Below are 15,431 nucleotides of genomic sequence, written 5' to 3' on the forward strand. Positions count from 1 at the left end.
TACATACATACATAAATATATATAATATATTATATATATATATATATTATATATATATATATATATATATACACACACACACACACACACACACACACACACACACACACACGACACACCACACACACACACACACACACACACACACACACACATCATATATATATAAATATATATATATATATAATATATATGTGGTGGTTATATATATAATAATATATATATATATATATTATAATATATATATATATAATATATATATATATATGCATTCGTATTTCAATATCATAATATAATAAAAATAACAATTCCTCACAGAAGTATAGATTTCTCCGGGAGGATATATACAGATATATAAGCATATATATTGTAATTGAAATAAATAGTGAAAGAGAAGAAACTGTATCAGCAGTTATTTCTCCAAGTAATTCCAGCTTTATTAATCTACCTAACCTAAAATAATAAACATAACTAAATCTAACCTTTCCTGAGGAAACCCAATCTTTTACTAATAAATATCATCTAACCGAACCCAACCTAACTTGACCTAACCTAACCTAAACAAATCTAATAAACATGGTATAACATAGCCTAAACTAAACTAATAAACAATAATCCTAACCTAACCTAATGTAATAAACATAACCTAGCCGAAACCTAATTTAACCTAACCCACCTAACCCATCTTAGCCTAACCTACCCAACCTAAGCGAAATTTAACCTACCCTAAACCAACTTAATCTAAATGTAATCTTTATACACTTAATTTGCTAATTAGCATACATATCCATTTTGCTTCATTGGAACGTACTATTGACACAACAAAGCAAATGGATTTCAGATTAAAATCACTCTAGGGTTATGCCTTGTTGAAAGCAATAACTTCTGCAATAACTTTTACTTATACTTATACACTTATACTTATACTCTTTCTTTGCAGATAAGTTTCGAATACTTCTAAGTATTCGAAACTTATCTGCAAAGAAAAGTGTATAAGCTAAATAATATACACGGTCCAATGATTTTCATTCAATCAAAAATTCGCTGTTCCCTGTCATTCCAGTATTCCAGTATTTACGTTAATTCTTGCAAACCCACTGACAACATCTACCTTCTGACTACCATCCTCACACTGGCACAGAGGATTCTTGCACAGGGTAGAAGAATTATTATAAACTGGGTTCCCAGCCACATAAGGATCAGAGGCAATGAGCTTGCTGACAGATTAGCCGAAATCGGCAGGGGTATGCCCCCTAATCCCATGATAATACATCTGAGCCGAAAATTACTTAGGAGGAAGTGTACGGTGACGGCCAACTCCTTCCTCCTGCAGCTTCACAGAGAGGAAACGAGATATTCCCCCTCGGCCAGCTGGTACTCAGATGCCACAGGCTATGAACCACTGGCACTCTCTGAAATAAACAACAGAGGTATCGAAGTCATTCTGCACAGAATGCGCCTAGGTTACCACTGTGCATGGCAGATTATACAAACCATAGAACGTGAAGAGAGGTGTTGCATGCATTGCGGCGAGCCGAACGCCACACTTGTACATTACTTAGAGAATTGCGTGCACACGCAATTCCTAAGACAAAGCCTGCAGAACACAGCCGTCGTGCTGGTAAAGAGATTATGCAAGATGCTTACACCACGGCTACAGGAGCGCCTGCTGGCAATCCCACCGCCACGGTAAGCACCGAGTGTCAGACAAACAAATGAGACAGCCATAAAAAGCTGACACAGGCCGGGCCATAAGTGAAAGGCCCGGGCGAAGCCAGAACTTCGCAAATCTCAAGCAGCAGCAGCAACCGGGCCATAAGCCTCCGGGCTAGTACAGTGGTAACGTGTCGGCCTCTCATCCGAGGGGTCGGCAGTTCGCGCCCCGCCCAGGCGCGAGAAGTTGTAATTGTCGCCTGGAGGTTACTGCTGTGGCTGGGCACTACAGTGGGTAAGGACTAGGTTCAGCCGAGTCAGCACCAGCTGACACACGTGAGCGAGTCGGCATTTGTCGACACAGGCCGGGCTCCCCTCATGGCATAGCCCCGGCGAAGCTAAGCTTCGCATATCAGACTTATCCTTATCCTTACCGGGCCATAAGTGAAAGGCTCGAGCGAAGCCAGAACTTCGCAAATCTCTCAAGCAAGCTACATTTAAAACAAACGAAACAAGGGAGGTAGGGAGGGTGAAAGGCAGGAAGGAAGATTAAGAAAGTTCACAGTGGTTAAGATGTTGCTGCCGAGCTCAAAAAAACTGGCTCTGTTCTTCGCCCCCAATCTAGCGCAAAGAAATCGCGGCCAAGGCCGCTTCTCCTTCCCTGGAGAAAGACATTGTTCTTGTCTATCCAGTCGGGCAGCCAAAGACGAAGTTTTGTCGAGTTGTTTACAAACCCCCGCGCGCCACACGAGGTTCAGAGGGAGCACAGAAGCTCTCTTGTGAAGTTGTGATGACGTAACAAACTCGTCCCAGCCTATAGTGTAGATCCAGCGGAGAGCTTTATTCTGGATGACTTGCAGTTTTCTTCTGTTTGTGTGTGCTGCGAGTGTAAGTGTGAGTGGGGCGTATGTGAGAAGAGGGTGTATAATGGCTTTGAACAGGTGCAGTTTCGTGCGCGGGGCCGCACATCTAAATCGATAAAGCGATTGTAAGGTCTTATTAGCCAATGTGGCTTTTTTACTGGTATGGTAATGAAATCTAAACATGTAATCGAAGGTTACACCGAGCACGGTGCAAGAGCGTGTTATTTGAAGAGGTGGTGCAAGAGCGTGTTATTTGAAGAGGTGCTTGTAGTCTGTCGAAAGAGTTTAGATGTATTGGATCATAAGGAGGGTTGTGTCTAGGGTTTAAAAAGAGAACTTTTGTTTTTGTCGCATTAGTTTTGATAAGCCATTTGTGCTCCCACCTCGAGACGGTGCCAAGCTCGTCGTTGATTCGTCGGACAACACCAGCGAGCGAATCATGTCTAGCTAAGTGGGTACAGTCGTCGGCGTAAAGAAGCGTCAATGAATCGGGAAATGTGGGGTCGAGGAGGTCGTTTGTGTATAATATGTATAGTGTTGGGCTGATTATGCTGCCTTGAGGTACACCTGCGTGCATTTGAATGGTGTCTGAAATTTTGCCTTTAAATTTTAGCTTTAATTTACGGTCATCCAAGAAGCTGCAAAGCAGCTTCTTGGTGCACAAGGGAAAATTAAATTTTGTGCACAGTTTATACTTCAGGCCAGCATGCCAGACCGTGTCGAAGGCTCGCTCCACGTCTTTGGTTACGAGAACCGTGTTTAGTCTCCTGTCTTTGTTGTTAAGACAGTAGTTAGTCAATATGTTCAGTGCGTCATTTGTCGAACGGTGAGAGCGGAAGCCGAATTGTTTTGAAGAGAGTAGGTCATGGTTGTCGAGATACCGCCTTAGTCGGGATGTTAATTTCTCAAAAATTTTGCCTTATGTCTCTAGTAAACTAATTGGGCGGTAATTCTTGGGGTCAGTTAGGTCTTTGTTTGGCTTAGGGATAAGGGCCACTAAAGCAGTTTTGAAAGGTGAGGGATAGTAGCCAGAGGCAAGGGAAGTGTTATATTAGTGCGTCATAGCTCGTAAAACGTTGTCAGGGAGATGAATGAGTGCGTCACGTCCGATCTGAGAGGAGCCCGGAGCCTTTCGAGGAAACCTCATTATTATTTCATTAACCTCCTCCAGCGAGATGGGGGCACGGAGTTCGCATGTGTCGTCCAGATTATCCAGGTGGATAATCTGCTCTGGTTCTGTTTCTATCCTGTGGTCTTGGCTCCAGGTGTTGATGGATTGAAAGTGATCATTAAAAAGAGGGTGGGGTTCATGAGGATAGAAAACAGTTTGCCAATGGTCATGAAAAATTTTGATAACCTCCACGGGATCTGAAATTTGATTGTTGTCCTTGAGGAGGTGAGTGAAGGGGGGGAAGTTACTACCTTTTAATTGTCTAATTGATTGCCAAAATTCCCGTGGAGTGCGAACTCTCATAGATTCTGTTTGTTTAATTAAATTTTGCCAATGAATTTTGTGGTCATTGTCAAAACTATTTATGATGTGATTTCTGAGGATAGTGAGGTCCCACCGTACTCGATGTAAGTGATTTAAATTTTGAAGGAAACGATTCCTGTAGCAGGTCAGGAGACACTTGGTTCTCTCGCTTGGATGGAATGATTTGCGGATCTTATAGCGCTCTCGCGGTATGGCGCGGCGCATTGCTGCTGATATCCAAGCGAAAAGATGATGCCAATGCCTATCTATTTCGAGAATGTTTTCTCTTTCAAGGTTGAGTGTTAAAATTTGACTGGCAAGGTAAGATTTAAAGTCATCCCAGTCTGCTTTTTTGTACGTGAAGGATGTTGTTTCTTTGTTTAGTATAGGTGTCATTGAAAGTTTTATGATGACGGGTATGTGGTCAGAACCGAAGTTCGGGCCAGGTTGTAAGTGTGCGTGGTAGGGGAGTGCCGCTCTGTTCCCGAAAACGAGATCAGGGCGGCCCTTCCCTCTCGATGTGAATGAGGTGTAGAAGTCGGGTCCGATGTAGTGGAGTCTTTTTGTTTCGAAAATAGACAAGAGCTGTCTGCCGTGTGCGTTGTTGTATGTGTGGTTAAATGATGTGTGTGCTGCGTTAACATCCCCGGCAAAGAAGACTGGGAGATTATTATAATTAAATAATTTATTGAAATCGTGAATAGGCAAATTTGACTGGGATCTGATATAGGCAGTGGCAATCATTATAGGGCCCTGCTGGGTGAAGAGCTTGATAGCCATGAAATCAGGATGAATGAATGGAGGCGAGATGATTTCGAAATGAAAGGTGGATTTTACGAGAATGCAGGACCCTACAAACCAGCCGTTTCGTGATTGTCTTGACGTGTAGCCGAAGTGTTAAATAGCATAGGAATTAGTGATAGAGGTGGACTTTAAAAGAACGACGTCAGGACTTTCCCGGTCTAGGAAGTCATAAAATACGTGTCTTACGTTATAAAATGATCTTACATTCACTTGAACGATTGTCAGCATGCCACTCAGAGCAGGACGAGATGACGGTGACCTACTTTTCGTGGCGTTTGCTGCTCACCGTAACGAGATCGAGGACGAGCTCCAGACTGGGTCTCTTCGGGGTCCGGGAGGGACTCCTGGGAGAGGGAGGCACGGAATTCACGGGAATCGGCGGTCTCCCTAAGTCTCCCCTGACGGGGAGGACGGAAGCTACGTCCCTAGGGGGAACAGGCAGCGCGGTAGCCCCCTCTTCAACCTCAGGACTGAGGTCGATGTGGAGGCTCTCCCCGCTGCTGGAGTCCCCGATGATGGTGTTGTCATGACGACGACGAGGAGTGGACGGTTCCGGGGTTTCCGTGAGCAGAGGGTCTTTTTTGTCTTTTTTTTTTTTTTTTTTGGTGCATGTTAAGTGGTGAAGGGAGTTTGCGTTTGTGATCGTTTGTGTTATTTGTAGTTTTTTCTTGTGCAGTTTCTCTTGGTTTGCGTTGTGGTTGTGGTTGTTGGAGTACGTGTGCATGAGAGGTAGAGGGCTGTGGTGAGGTGGTGGTCGCCACTCTAGCCTCGGTGTTTGTGTTTGTTTGTGCGTGATACTCAGGTATGTACAGGTTCTCGTCTTCGAAGATTTCCTCGGGGATCACAATGCTGGGAATATGTTTGTGAATTTCTTGGCGTTGTATTTTGCAGCTATTAAAGCTACGTGTAGTATGGTCTGTATTTTGGGGTTGTTGTTAGGTATGAAGGCGTTGTTTGGGGAAATTGAGGTGGGTAGAGGCATTGTGTTTCCCGAGGGAATCGTGTTGGGTCGTTTGTGGTGGGTGTAGATGTTTGTAAGGGTCGGAGTGTTGAAGCGTAGGTTGGGTTGTTGTTTTGTTTTTGTGTTTGTCTTTTTGTCTTAATAATTTCTTTGCGTTTGGGGCAAGACCCACTGACGGCGACATGCTGCCCCTCGCAGTTGCAACATTTGATGGTCTTGTTGCATGTAGCAAAGAAGTGTCCAAGTTCGCCACATCTGCTGCATCTCTGTTCGTGTGTGCATGTGTGTTTTGTGTGGTTAAATCTGTAGCATTTCAAGCACTGGTCAACCTGAATAAAGCTCTCAGGTTCCACATTATAGGTGGGGACGGATGTGTTAAACATCACAATCCCACGAGTTAGGAGCTTCTGTGATTCTCAGGCGCAGAGCAACGGATCTTTACGATGCGTGACTCTGGGGGTTTGTAAACATCTACGACAGTGACGTCGTTTTTGGCCGAGACTTCCGCCTGGATAGACTCGCACGATCGTGGCAGGATTGTCTTGTCGAAAACAAAAACCTTGAGACCTAGAGGTCCAGAGAGAGCCCTATTTTTATTAAGCAAAAAAACGGGGGTTACATTAACTCCCGCGGACGGAAGCGTAGCACAAAAAAATATATAAAATAATAAAAAGGAAATATTATAATAAAAGAAAATATACAAAAGATAAAACCATAAATCAAATAATTAAAACAATTAGCACAAAATAAGAAAATTACAATTATCAAAAAAAAAAAAAAAAAAAAAAAAAAAGTAAAACCGTCTGTTGTGATTCATTAATAAAAATAATAAAATAAGTGACTTTCTCTCACCGTAAAAGAGAGATTAAAAGGATGAATAAGTAAAAATAGACCATTGAAAAATAAAACTGAATTTAAAATTCAAGAGATAAAAAAAGAGATATTCGCAGCAGATGTGGATATCCCCGTTATCCGCACACCATGTGAAGCATCGTAAAAAGAATATGGATAACGGAAGGATCAATAAAAGTTTTATTATAAAAAGTACAAAAAAAGGTGTAAAATAAACGTAAAATATATGTAAATAAAGCCAGCATAAAACACAGATAAAAATAATGGGAAAAATGAGGCTGGCAGAGGGAAGTGTTCCGGCTGTGCTCGACTCGCCCTATGGATTACGGCAGGATACTGGGTAGGATAGGGGTAGGATGGGAGCAGGAGAGGATAGGGTTAATGGTAAGAGGTAGGGCAAATGGGAAAAAGGAATGGAAAAGGGGGAAATCAGCGCAGAAGTAGAAGGAAGAAGGAACAAGAAGAGGGTGCGAATAAGAGGGGTACGAGGGGAAATGCGGCGGGATACAGGGTAGGCTAGGGATAGGATAGAGACAGGATAGTATAGGGATAGACATAAAAGGTAGAACAAGCGAGGAAAACGAGTAGAAGAGGGAGAAACTACAGTGGAAGTAGAGAGAAGGGAAAAAGCGAGGGGAAGGAAGAGAGTGCGAATAAGGGTACGAGAGGGATAGAAGTATCGGGGCAAGGAAAGGGGGGGGGGGAATAGGTGTTGGTGGGGGGGGGAAGGTTGAAAACCTCACAACACCATACACAATAATAATGATAATAATAATAATAATAATAATAATAATAATAATATTAATAATAACAAAATAATAATAATAACAATAGTAATAACATTGTTTTATACCTATTTATATAATTATAAATAAATATAATATATAATATAATCTAATATATATATATATATATATATATATATATATATATATATATGCGTATATATTTCTGTGTTTTTGTATACTTATACATATTTATGTATACATATATAAATATATATATGTATATACATTTATATACATATATACATACCATACACTACATATATATATATATATATATATATATAATATTATATAATATATATATAAATAATATATATATTATATATATATATAATAATTTTACTATAATAAATATATATAATACTTTATATTATTAAATATAAATAAAATATAAAAAAAAAAAAAAAAAGGGGGAAAATAAAGGGTGGAAAATAGGGGGAAGAAGGGAAAAAAAAAAAAAAAAAAAAAAATTAAAAGGGGGGGGGGGGGGTTAAAAAAGGGAAAAAAACCAAAGGGGGGGGGGGGGGGGGGCGGGGGGGGGGGGAAAAAAAACAAAGAAAAAAAAAAAAAAAAAGAAAAAAAAAAAAAAAAAAAAAAAAAAAAAAAAAAAAAAAAAAAAAAAAAAAAAAAAAAAAAAAAAAAAAAAAAAAAAAAAAAAAAAAAAAAAAAAAAAAAAAAAAAAAAAAAAAAAAAAAAAAAAAAAAAAAAAAAAAAAAAAAAAAAAAAAAAAAAAAAAAAAAAAAAAAAAAAAAAAAAAAAAAAAAAAAAAAAAAAAAAAAAAAAAAAAAAAAAAAAAAAAAAAAAAAAAAAAAAAAGGGGGGGGGGGGGGGGGGGGGGGGGGGGGGGGGGGGGGGGGGGGGGGGGGGGGGGGGGGGGGGGGGGGGGGGGGGGGGGGGGGGGGGGGGGGGGGGGGGGGGGGGGGGGGGGGGGGGGGGGGGGGGGGGGGGGGGGGGGGGGGGGGGGGGGGGGGGGGGGGGGGGGGGGGGGGGGGGGGGGGGGGGGGGGGGGGGGGGGGGGGGGGGGTAGAGGGGAAGGGAAAGGCAAAGGAAAGGAAGGAGTGGTTGGGTTTCGAAAGGTAGAGACGGGGCAAAAAGGGGGGGGGAAAAATTGGTGGTGGGGGGGGGTTTTTTGAAACCCCAACCACAAACATAGGGGTTTAAAAAATAATCTAAATGAATTTAATTCATGGTTAAAAAATGTTCATTTTTTTCCCCTATTTTAAATAATATTTATTAAAAAAAGATTATTTTGGGGGGGATAAAATCCCAAAAATATTCTTGCTAATAATGGGGGGAAGATTTAGAGGGTAAGGGATAGATTAATTTTAAAAATGGAATTCTCCCGGGGGGAACTTGAAAATTTCAGTTTTTTTAAAGTTTTAATTTTTTTACATTAACTATAAAACAATAAAAACATAAAAAAAGATTTGTTAAGCCATTTTAGTATAAGGGTGGATATAGGGGTAAATATGGAATTATGGTAATAAGGGGGGTAATTTTGGCCCCGGGAATATATTTAAAAAATATCTTCCCATCTTTATTTTAAAGGGCAGCCATAACTATTTAATTATAAAAAAAAGTACCCTAAGGACTTTCCCAAGGGAAGGGAAAAAAACCCTATTAATTTGGTAATTCACCCCATCCCCCCCAAACAAACCCCCCAAAAAAGGGGGGGGCAGGCGTACCCCCTTCCCCCCTTGGGGTTTCCCCGAGGCCCCCCACCAAGCTTCAGGGGGTTTGGGCTGCCCCCAGGCCAGAACTCCTCGCCCCAAACCTCACCCCCCATTTCCCCCTCCGGGGGGACCCAAGGCCTATTGTGGGGGGGGGGCAAAACCCCTTTTCCCCCCGATTACCATTCATCCGTGAGTTGAAGGGTTTCATTCTGGGGGGAAGGGACTGGCAAGGCCCACCCCCGAGCCCCCTTTTCCCCCGGGTGGCTAGGGCCCGGATGGATACGAAGCCAGAGGGTCCCCCCCGGGGGGCCAACTCCGACCTCTGGGGCCCCCTGGCTCCGAGACCCAAGTTTAGCCTGGGAAACCGAAAGGTACCCATTTTACCTGGGGGCCACGAGGAAGGAACTGAGGTTTTAAAGGAAGGCTGTGACCTGGCAGGGGGCCCTTAGCGGAAGCTGCCCCTTTTTGCATGGGCAGCCAGGGGTCGAAAGCGCAACCGGGCAGCAAGCACTTAAATCTGGGTTTTCCCCCCTGTTTTCCATACCTGCAATTATATATAATTTAAAATGGGGGTGTGGGGTTGTATGGTTAAAGGGAGAGGAAAAATGTTTTTTTTATATAGGTGTTTTCCTTTTTTGTTTCCGAAATGGGGTTGCTATGGTTTGGGTAGTGAGGTGGTGGTGAAAAAGAAAATAAATTAAATTATTTTAAAATAATTATTTATTTTAATAAATCCATTATATTGGTGGTGTGGTGGTTTGGGTTAAAAATTGTGGGGTGTGGTATATGGTGGTGTGAAAACCACAAACCAAAACCAAAAACCCCCCCAAAGAGACACCCCAACAGATACCAACAATGCCCACAACATACCCCACCATACACCCACTTTAAGATAGAGATAATAGTGATTTATTTGTTGGGAATATAATTTTAAATTTTTTTTAAAAGGGGTTTTTTTTTTTTTTTTTTTTTTTTTTGGTGGGTGTTAACACACAAAACCCCCACACAGGACCACCAAACCCAAAAAACACAAACACACATACAAGAACCAACCCCACGCACACAACTACACCACACACACATACACACACACACATAATAGATAGATAGATAGGTAGATAGAATTTGTGTGTCTGTGATATATATAATATAATTATAGATATATAGTATTATATATATTATATTTTATATATATATTAAAATATATTAGGTGGTGTGGGGTGTGGTGTTTGGGGGGGTGTGTTTTGGTCTGTGTGTGTGTGTAAAAAAACGTGTATATATATATATAAATTATATTATATATATTTTATATATATTATATATATATATTTTTATATTTTTATAATATTATATATATATAAAATTATATAAAATATAATATATAAATATATATATATTATATATAAAATATATAATGTACATATACACGTTTTACACAACAGACACTTTTTCGCTGGTTTTTCCCGTTTTTTCGTTTTTTTTTTTTTTCTATTTTTTTTTTATAAAGGAAGGATTACTGTTATTATACATTATCATCATCGTTTTTATCATTATTATCGGACAAAATCATTTTTATCATTATTATCTTCTTTTCATCATTATTGCAATTATTATACCTTTCCATATATAAAGAAAAAAGAGAAGTATTTTTTTATTTTTATTATCTTGTCTTATTTTTTCTTATGTTCCATTTTTTTTGGATCGCTTCTTCCTATTTTGTTTTTTTTTCTTCGTCTCATTTTTCCCCTCATTGCTTCGTTTATTTGGAGCTTTTTCCCCTTCCGTCTTCTTTTTTGTCTTTGTCCATTTTTCCCCTTTTTGTTCGTCTTTTTTTGGATCGTTTTCCCTTCTTCTTTCTTCCGAGTCTCCGGCTGGCCTTCGAGCAGTGTGTCGTTCCAGCCAAGGGGAGAAGACTCCCGCTGGAGACCCAATGGGGGCCCCTTCCCGTCGAGCCTTCTTCCCCCTCCCCCTTGGGAATGCTTTTGGGGTCGAGCCTCTATTGAGGCGAAGCTTGTCCCATTTGGAGGGTGGGGGAGGAAGAGAGTCCCGAGGGGGGTAGAGCCTCTGCTTTTGGGGGTAGCCAGCATGAGAGGGGGCGGGCAGAGGCACAACACACATACACCACATGTATATGAAAAAAATATTAAAATATGACATAACATAAAATTTTGGGGTGGTAATATATATTTAAAATTTTTTTTTAAAATATATATAATATTTTATAAAAATATATAAGCATATACATAGTAAAATAAAAATCATCATTCCCCTCAGTATTAATAAGATAGATAGATTCGAGATAAATAGACAGGTAGTATGTATAAATAGTAGTTTGTATATGTACAGTGTATATATAATATATTATATAAATATATTATATATTATAAAATTTTATATATATATATTATATATAAAATATCCATTTATTTTTTATTTATTATAATGCAGTGTTTGGAGTTAAGATGATATTTGTATAATTTTAATGTCCAGTTAGAAATTTGGCTTACCTACCTTCCTCCCTAAAATTCTATCTATTCCCTACGTATTACCTATAGTTACAGTCAGCCTTCTTACCCCCTCTATCTATTGTGATCTACCCCCTGTATCTTGGTTGGGTTTTAAGTCATTAGATTTCTTTGTTTTTTGTTTATTATGTTAGGATAGGTTTGAATGGGTTTAAAATTTTTGGTTAGGTTATTTCGTTAGGTATATTTAGGTTGGTTGGGTTAGTTTTATATAAGTTAGGTAGTTACCCTTTGGGGGTTTAAATGGACGTTTAGGGGGAAGATTAGTTATTTTATTTTAGCATAGTTTGTTGGTTTAGGATAGTTGGGTTAGTTAAGGTTTTTTTAATTTTTTTAGTTGGTTAGTTTTAGTTAGGCTAGGTTTTAGGTTTTTATTCGGTTGTATTAGTTTAGAATGGTTTAGCTTTTTTTGTCCTGTTAAATTTTTTATGTTAGATTAGGTTTTAAAATTGGGTTATTTATGTTATTTTCCCCGTTTTTTATGTTAGTTTAGGGATACTTAGGTTAGGTTTGTTAAGTTAATTTTTTTTGATTAGAGAAGGTTGAGTTCGTTATTTTGTGTTATGTTAGATTAGGTTTCTTAGGTTAAGTTAGATTGAGTAATTAGGTTAGTAGGATTAAGTTGGGTTTTTTATTTATAAAAGGGTTTTTAGGGGGGTTTGGTTTTGGTTGGGTTTATTTAAAGTTAAGATGGGTTAGCTTTTATTTCCTTAGTGAGTTTAATTTAAATTCATTTGGTTTATTTTAGGTTATGTAGATTGTTACGTTGAATTTTTTACCTTTACTTCAGATAGTTAGGTTATTTTTGGCTAGTTTTGCTTAGATTTATTCTTTTCGGTGAGTTGGGTTTTATTTGGGCAAGGTTTGTGAGATTACTTTAGGCTTACCAGGTTATGTTTAGTTATAGTTTAAAATTTGTTAGGTTATTTGGTTTAGATTAGTTTAAGTTTAGTTTTTTTTTGATTGGGTTAGATTTGGTTTTTTAGGTTTAGGTTAGGTTTGTTTAAAGGGTGGGTTTTGGGGTTTATTTAGTTTTGGAAAGTTTGTTTAGTTAAATGGTTTAGTAGAGAGGTTAGATAGTTAGGTTAGATTATTTTTACGTTGTAAAATTAGGTTTAGTTAAGTTTGGTTAGCTATTTTAGCAGCTAGGGTTAGGTTTATTTATTTTTCGTTAATTTAGTTTAACTTATTTTTTTGGGTTAGTTGGGTTCAGTTGGGTTAGGTCTGGTTTATTTGGGGGGTAGGGTGGGGTCTTTAGTTTGGTTAAGAAAATTTATTTAACCCAACCTAATAAAGTAATCCATCAAATTTAACCAATCTAACAAAACTTAATGAAATCAAAAAACCCAAAAAAAAACCAAATCTTAATAACAATCCTAATATAACATAACGAAAATTTGATCCAATCAAAAACTAACGAAACACTTAACCAAACCCAAACTAATTTACCCTAACATATACTAACCTAACTAAACCAAAAACCAACCTTACCTAAAAAAATTTAATCAACCTAACCTATCAAACATAGACGCATAGCAGGATATATATTTGTTTGTCTGTTTTGTTATATAAAACTATATAATTAAACAAGGAATAAATTGTAAAATTGTAAAAAATAAGATGTGAAATATTCCTATGAAGTTTAATAAAAAAAAAAGTGCTTTAAGTTCCTTTTTTTTTGCTATTTTGCGGTGGTCTATTTTTTTTCGATAATTTTTCGTCAAAAGAGGATATAAAAAGTTTTTTAAAAATACACACTCACACAAAAAAGGTTTAAATAAGTAAAATAAAGCCAAGCAGGTGAGTCGTCCAGGCGAGCCCCCGTTTTCATTGGTGCAGCTTTCCCACTGCAAGGGTATTTCCCCACCCACTATGGTAAAAAAGGGGGGGTTCGGCGACCGGGAACCCCCCCGTGGAGCGGGGTGGAAACGCCCCTTTTTGTAGGGGGGTGAAGGGCATGTAAAAGGGGCCGTGGGGGATAAAAAGGCGGTCCCCCCCAAACACCCCCCCAGTAAATGGAACATACCCTTTTGTACCTTTTCTTATAACAATTATAAAAAAAATTATTATATATATAAAATATATATATATATATATATAAAAAAATTTTAATTTTTCACACACATAAAACTGCGTGTGTTGCTAGCTTTTTTTTAGTTTTATACATCTAAAATATTTTTATATGATATATAAATATAAAATTTTGTATTTTTTTGTGTGTGTTTCTTGCGTTTGTAATTGTGTTGGGGGCTTCGTTAACCCAAAAAGAAAAGTAAAAAAAATTTAAGTAAACTAACCCAATAATATAACCAAATAAAAAGGAATCGCTTTTCCGTAATCTAACGTAACCCCAAAATAAATACCCCCACACACACACACACCACACACACACACACACCCCCCCAAATATATATATATATATATATTTTTTATATAATATATAATATATTAAATTTTTTTTTTTGGGTTTTGGTTTTTGTGTTGTTGGGTGTGTGTTTGGGTTTTTGTGTTTTATTTTTTTTGGAATTTTTTTTTAATTTTTTAAAAATTTTAAATATTTATTATATATATTTTTAAAAATAAATATATATAATATATAAATTTTAAAATAATTTTATAAAAAAAATTTTTTTTTAAATAAATTTATTATAATTATTATAATAATTTTTATATATATAAAATTTACAAAAATATATATAATAATAAAATTTCTTCTTTTATATTTTTATATAATAAATTTTAATTTTTATTTTATATTAAATATATAATATTAAATAATTTTTTAAATTTTGGGGCTGGTCCCTTTTTTTAAAATATATAATAAAAAAATATTTTATTTTTTCCTTATTAAAAATATAAATTAATATTTAACAAAAAAAAAGAAAAAAAATTTTTTTTTTATAAATAAAAAAAATAATATATATAATATATATATATACAATTTTAAAAAGTATGTAGTAAATTATAAAATAAAATACAACTAAACCCAAAAAAAAAAAAATTTTTTTTAATTTTAAAAAAAAAAAAAAAAAAAAAAAAGTATTTTGTTTAATTAAAAAATGAAGATTGATATAATTCAAAATTTTTTTAAAAAAAAAAAGAAAAAAAAAAAAAAAAAAAAAAAAATATAAAAAATTGTAATAATAATAATAAAAAGATAAAATAATAAATAAAATAAAAATAATAAAAATTTTTTTATATTTTAATATTATTTATAATTTTTTTTTAAAATATTTTTAAAATTTAAAATTTTTTATAATAAATTTAAAAAATTATCAAAAAATTTTATAATTAAAAATAAATTATAATATTTTTTTTTTAAAATTTAAAAAATTTTAAAATTTTAAAAAAAAAAAAATTTTTTATAAAAAGCTTAAAGAATTTTTAATTTAAAAAAAATTTTTTTTTCTTTTGGTTTTTTTTTTGGGGGGGAAAAAAAAAGGGTTTTTGGAAATTTTTGGGAAAAAAAAGCTTTTTTTTTTGGAAAAAAAATTTCCCCCCTTTTTCCCCCTTTTTTTTTAGGGGAACTTTTTATTGGGGAAAAATTATTTTTAAAATTTTTAAAATTAAAAAATTTTTTTTTTTTTTTTTTTTTTGGTTTTTTTTGGGGGAAAAAATAAAAATTTGGCATGATTTTTTTTAAAATGGACACAATTTAAAATTAAAATTAAGAAAACTTTAAACATTTTTTAAAAAACATACAAAAACCTAAAAATTCCTTTTTAAAAAATTTAATGTAAAAAACAAGGGGAAAAAAAAAAAAACATTAAATTTTTGTACCCTTTAAAGAAATTTTTAGGTGAAAGGAATGCAAGGGAAAAAGTTTTATTTTCTTTTTT

The sequence above is a fragment of the Penaeus monodon genome, unplaced genomic scaffold (assembly GCF_015228065.2).
Source record: "Penaeus monodon isolate SGIC_2016 unplaced genomic scaffold, NSTDA_Pmon_1 PmonScaffold_243, whole genome shotgun sequence".
Lineage (NCBI taxonomy): Eukaryota > Metazoa > Arthropoda > Malacostraca > Decapoda > Penaeidae > Penaeus > Penaeus monodon.